General features: G+C 43.8%; 1 long non-coding RNA gene across 1 annotated transcript; it reads left to right on the plus strand.

Annotated features, from left to right (window-relative positions):
- Positions 1-746: 746 nt before the first annotated feature.
- LOC309373870 lies at positions 747-2719 on the plus strand. The gene is made up of 2 exons (XR_014170257.1): positions 747-1929; positions 2245-2719. It is a non-coding gene; the product is annotated as an uncharacterized lncRNA (long non-coding RNA).
- The last annotated feature ends 4041 nt before the right edge of the window (positions 2720-6760 follow it).

The following is a 6760-nucleotide window of genomic DNA, read 5'->3' on the forward strand; positions in this document are numbered from 1 at the left end:
GCCCTGGTCACCTATCCCCACCCAAAACATTGCAACAATATTCTTCCCTGCCTTTAGGCCCTAATTGCTCTCACACATCCCACAACATTTCTTATCAGTTAGTGAATGAATTCTATAAGGTGCAGCTGTCAAGTTTTCTTCCTTTCCCCCCGTTACTGGATTTTTTATAAAGGTGGTTTTTTTTGGGGGGGGGGTTGTTTCCAGTTAAATGGGATACTGAACCCCCAGACCATCCCCAAACTGACACCTTTCAATTTTGTAAATATCCCCATAAAAACCCACCACAGTTTTGTTCAAGGTTGCATAGTGTCAGGTAACCGCCATCAGGGCCGGAGGGAGAGAGCGGGCTCCAGAGGGACTCCAGAGAGCACCCCGGGAGGGGGAGAGGCAGCCCATCTTCTGGGGAAGAGAATCAGTGTAGCACCAGTGGAGAAGGGGGGCAGATGGGGGAAGCGGCGAGGCGGTTCCATGACTCCTTGCTGGGAACCAGCGGGGAGAGTGGGGTCCTCCACTGCGCACACCCTCCTTGTGCAGAAGGCTTCTGCGCAGGGAGAGTAGGCGGAGACTAGGCGTCAAAGAGCTTCTTTGATGGAAGAAGTTCAAGAAACTCCCACTGACAGATTCTGCCAATGATTGAGACAGCCACAGGCGAGTGGCTGTCCGGACAGAAAAGGTTCACTCAGGCAACCCAGCCAGGTGTGGAGCCGGTTTACGCATGAGCAACCCCTAGAACCATTACACATAGTATTCACCTTCCCTTGTGCAGCAAAACCTTCAAACAGTCATATAAAATCAGCCCTACATCGGATCAACACCATTCCAACTTTATTTTACTCAGGGAACAAATGGCTCCTGAAGGGGGGACTTGGGAAATGGGTAAAGACAGCCATAATCCCTGAAACCTGGGGTCATGTACTCAGCAGCCTCTTGCACAAGAGATAATCACTGGCATCCTGATAAGTTGGGTGTCAGACAGGAAGTCATCCCATGGACAAAGCAAACCATCCAGGAATGGATTAGGTTCTCGGTGTGATTAGCTGACCAGGAAACCCAGGAACTTGTAGATATTTCCTTTGTATCACTTGATGCTCCTTCATGGATCACTGCCTTGTCATGGCAAAGGGGCTTGAATAACTCAGAGAAGCTATGAGCTATGCCGTGCAGGGCCACCCAAGACGGGCATGTAATAGTGGAGAGCTTTGACCAAACGTGATCCACCTGGAGTAGGAACCGGCAAGCCACTCCAGTATCCCTACCAAGAAAATTCCATGGACAAAGACAACAGGCATATTGAGAAGAGAAGACTCCCTGGAAAAGGCCCTGATGTTGGGGAAGATTGAGGGCACAAGGAGAAGGGGACGACAGAGGACGAGATGGTTGGACAGTGGGCTCGAAGCTACGAACATGAGTTTGTCCAAGCTGTGGGAGGCAGTGGAAGACAGGAGTGCCTGGCATGCTGTGGTCCATGGGGTCACGAAGAGTCGGACACGACTAAACAACAAATCACTTGATGGGTGTGAGGTGGAAGGCAAGTGAGGGATAAGGGCTAACCTGTCAAGAAAACCCTTCCCTGTTTGTGACATATGTATGATTTATCTATGATGTATGCATGATGCTTCACCAAGGGTGTTTATGGGGGAAAGGTAAACTTATAAAAGAGGGAGCATACCTTTGTTTGGGGTTTCTTCCTGCTTCTCCTATGTGGTGGGTGGAAGTTCTGTTGCAACAGTCTTTTGAATAAAGATCAGGCCTACAGGCTGCTGTTTTGCTCCTATATTCCTGGCTGGTGTCTTTGTTTGACAATCCAAGTGAGCCCAAGGATTTTCCTATAACACCCCCCCAGAAAGAAAGAAAGAAAGAAAGAAAGAAAGAAAGAAAGAAAGAAAGAAAGAAAGATTCACCCATGCTTCTTGCCAGGCTACAAGAAAGGTACCCTTTTATTTGAAACACTTTATGGAAGTTGTTGGGTTCGCTGCCTTCAGAACATCCCACACATATTATAAGATGATCTGAATAAAGGTTAGAAAAAGTGACATTTCCCTCCAGCAGCACAGCAATGTCTCCCCTGTGAAATGTTAAAATAAAACAATACATTTGGGGGGACAGATTCCTCAGGGCTCCAGACCCTTAGAAGTGGGCCAAGCAGCCTGGCCCTAGCTGCACTACTGGGGACAAGAGATTATATTAGCCCAAGTCGTTTGACATTTCAGAATACTCATTTTTCAAAAACATTTTGTCCTGCAGTACGGGAGACGGCTGTTCATCAAACAAAAGTTCAGAGCTGCCATGGATACATGTAAGTAGTTCCACACTTTTTTTTTTATGTATGCTGATTAATTTATGGATTAAATCAAATAAATGTTACAGCCCTGTAAATTATAAATAACATACCAAACAACAAAAATCACCAGTCTGTAGACCTTGGAATGGTAAGGGCAGCAAATGTTAAAAGTCACCTCTCTGCAAATTTCTGTAAGATGGAGAGGCGGTGTATTTAATCGAGTCAGCCCTGCCAAAAGCCAGAGATTGGCATGAAATAATATCATTCTAAACTATAATAGCCTACTGTTTTTAATTTGACACACATCCCCGCCGAAACAAAATTCCAGAGCATGTAATAGCTGTCTAACTGCAGTTTTAGACCTGCAATTCCATACGTTACATTTTTCTTTCTCTCTTTCTTTGATCTTAAATCCTTCCTGCTAAAAAACAAAACAAAAGGGGGAAAAAACCAACCTCTTTTGTAGGGGATTTTAATGGTATTGAAAAATGTACTTCCAAGAAACTTCCAAACACAACAGTTACTATAATTAGGAAAAAGAGAAATCAAGTGTGAAATTAATTACAGACTTGTTTTGAATTGACTTGTTTTGGTAGCAGTTTCTCAGAGGTAGGGGAACTTTTTCAGCTAAGGGACCATGTTTCTAAATGGAGAACCATTGTGGGTGTGGCCAGATACACCCTATCTCCTATCCAGGTAAGTAAGAGGTGTTATCATAGTTTGAGGACACATTTCAGACAGGTGAAATGAAAACATGGTGTGGTCTGGAGGGCACAACCTGGGTAGAGTCCCGACAGCTTGATAGAGAGGTCAAATGTTCCTTCCCCCTATTGCAGGCACATCCAACTCCCAAGAGACTGTGATCTACTCACATTATAAAAATACTGGCTGTGATCTACCCATTGTTATTGACAGGCAAAGTTGTTGAGCTCTTATTAGGGGTGGCAAAGTTATTTGGGGGAGGGGGAGAATCACTGAGCATCACACAATCTAACATGATCTACAACAGACGTCCAGTGATCTACCAGTAGATCATGATCTACCTGTTGGACATGCCTGCCTATTGTATCCCCTTCATTGGCTCCCAGTACGTTTCCAAGGACAATTAAAAGTGTTGGTGCTGACCTTTAAAGCCCTAAACGGCCGTGGCCCAGTTTACCTGAAGGAGCATCTCCACCTCCAGCGTTCAGCCCAGACACTGAGGTCCAGCTCCGAGGGCCTTCTCGCAGTTCCCTCATTGCGAGAAGTGAGGTTACAGGGAAGCAGGCAGAGGGCCTTTTCGGTAGTGGCGCCCGCCCTTTGGAACACCCTCCTATCAGATGTCAAAGAAATAAACAACTATCTGACTTTTAGAAAACATCTGAAGGCAGCCCTGTTTAGGGAAGTTTTTAAAGTTTGATGTCTTATCATGCTTTTAATAGTCTATTGAGAGCCACCCAGAGTGGCTGGGGAAACCCAGCCAGATGGGTGGGGTACAAAGAATAAGCCAATTATTATTATTATTATTATTATTATTATTATTATTATTATTATTATTATTATTATTATTATTATTTCTCCAACCAACCTCTTTGCAAATAAACCAGCTTCACTAGAACCATCCATGCTCAAATATATGCTCCATCTTTAGTTATTATTGAATGATACCTCTTCAGACAGAGGCTTCCGCAGATTCTGGAATAATATAATGATATAATAATAATTTATTATTTATACCCCGCCCATCTGGCTGGGCCTCCCCAGCCACTCTGGGCAGCTTCCATAGAAACAAAAAATACAGTAAAATATCACACGTTAAAAACTTCCCTGAACAGGGCTGCCTTAAGATGTCTTCTGAATGTCAGGTAGTTGTTTATCGCTTTGACATCTGCTGAAAGGGCGTTCCACAGGGCGGGCGCCACTACCGAGAAAGCCCTCTGCCTGGTTCCCTGTAGCTTTGCTTCTCGCAATGAGGGAACTGCCAGAAGGCCCTCGGCGCTGGCATCATCAAGGTTCCAAGAACTGTGGAAGAATTCATTACCTCACAAAGGTGCCACTGCCTCAGACAGCCATGGTGCCACAGGGACGGGGGGCGGGGGAGAATCCAAAGTGTGGAAGGGTCATGGTTCAGAAGTCAAATACCTGCTTGGCATGCAGAAGGTGCCTGGCTAGGGATATCACCTGTCTGAAAATCCATAGAGCCACTATTAGTCAATGTAAAGGTAAAGGAACCCTGGACGGTTAAGTCCAGTCAAAGGCGACTTTGGGGTTGTGGCGCTCATCTCATTTCAGGCCGAGGGAGTCGGCGTTTGTCCACAGACAGCTTTCCAGGTCACATGGCCAGCATGACTAAACCGCTTCTGGTGTAATCTCTGACATGCTTTAATTAACTTCTGGAATGTTACATGCTTCAAAGATTCTGATGAATTTATGAGAAGTTAAAGGATATATAAATATGCAGTCCATAAGGAAACGTAGGACCCATACTGAGGATGACGGAAGTCTTAACATATGGGGGGGGAACATTTTATAAGTTACATTTTCTTTGTATTTGATGCCATCTGTTTTTTCTTTTGTTCTGTTTGTGGTGAAGAGACTTAATAGGTAAAATAATAAAGATTAAAATGTGTAATAATAATAATAATAATAATAATAATAATAATAATAATAATAAGCCTGTAAGGCCAAGTTTGCTAAGAATCTGACCCAGGGAGCCAGAAAGATTCTTCACCCTTGCTTCAGCTGAACCACCAGAAGTCTCTGCTGCTGTTGTTCTCTGTATGTGTGTGTTTTGACAAGGAGGGAACCATGACAGGCTGCAAATTGGGCAGGTTGAGGACCCTGTGAGATTGCCCCTTTCCTTTCTGACAAGAGATGCAGGGCGGGAATTTGCCATCTAAACCTTAGCATGGCAAGCTGCCACCCTCAGCCAATGCTATCCCTGTTATTGATTAGTTTAAATTCCTTGAAAATATGTTTGCAACCAAATTGCTGGCGCAATTTTAACAGTAGCTGCACGAACGGCAACCCGTCTAATATAGAAATGAAGACGATCAGCATCTATCTCGATAAAGCAGAAAACATAAGCGGAATGCATAGATCTTCACTTGTGGCTCCTCGGGGGATATCTTAACTGCTGGGCACTGCCAAAGTGGGTCATTTTTCTTGAGATTTACCTTGCATAAAAAAGACTGGAGTCACTTCCTGCGTTTTCAGCCCATATTACTCAATTTCTACTCACAGCACATAATGTTCGCTTGTCAAGAAAAATCATCACCAAGCAGTTCCAAGTATGTTTATAAGATTCTTTTATGGGCTGCCACTAATGGATGGATGTCATCAAGACAAACCATTTTGGCATAATTTCCCTTCCCCCAAACCCCTCTGTATTTGTGCTGTGCAATGGTTTTTGCGGAGGTTTACACGAGACGTTTCTATTTTACGAGACATAAAGAAATTTACATATATAGTGGGCTTTTCTGTCTCTTCACCCCGCCCTCCAAAAGTGCCACATCATTAAGGGAAATTGCAACAGTCTATGCCCATTAGTTTAAAATGGTGCGTTTGTCCTTAACAAAAGCTGGTTCTGCACAATATTGCATTATATTGAGGTTTATGGTCTGATTATTCAGAGATAGAAGGGATTTTTCTTGTTGTTTTGGTAAACTCTAGATTTTCTTTTTTCTTTTTCTCATGATTTTTCGCTGACCTTAATGGGCAAGTGAGTATTGCTTTGGAACAAAACCATACACATTTTTTTAAAAAACAGAGTTAAATTTTAAGGGAATGCAACATGCTGATTTGACCTAATATATGATTTTGAGCCCTGCCATCATATTATTTGAGTAGCCAATGCCCTGAATTTTAAAAGCTGACTTCATTCCGACTTTGAAATTTGACCTCCTGCCTTCTGGTGTTTCATCTTCACTGTAGGGATCCTAAAGGACATTAGTACTGAAGGCATACTTTCTGACAGGTAAACTTTCTCTGTAAGGCTGAAATAAGCCTCATAAAATGCAATCTGATAAATCAGAGGAGCTCTTTCCACAGTTCGTATGCATGGCAAATCAGTCACAATTGTTGTTGTCGTTTAGTCATGTCTGACTCTTCATGACCTCATAGACCAGAGCACGCCAGGCACTCCTGTCTTCCATTGCCTCCCGCAGTTTGGTCAGACTCATGCTGGTAGCTTCGAGAACACTGTCCAACCATCTCATCCTCTGTCATCCCCTTTTCCTTGTGCCCCCTAGCTTTCCCAACATCAGGGTCTTTTCCAAGGAGTCTTCTCTTCTCATAAGGTGGCCAAAGTATTGGAGCCTCAGCTTCAGGATCTGTCCTTCCAGTGAGCACTCAGGGCTGATTTCCTTCAGAATGGATAGATTTGATCTTCTTGCAGTCCATGAGACTCTCAAGATTCTCCTCCAGCACCATAATTCAAAAGCATCGATTCTTCGGCGATCAGCCTTCTTTATGGTCCAGCTCTCACTTCCATACATCACT

This window comes from Podarcis melisellensis, assembly GCF_964234715.1.
Source record: "Podarcis melisellensis genome assembly, chromosome: 7".
Taxonomy (NCBI): domain Eukaryota; kingdom Metazoa; phylum Chordata; class Lepidosauria; order Squamata; family Lacertidae; genus Podarcis; species Podarcis melisellensis.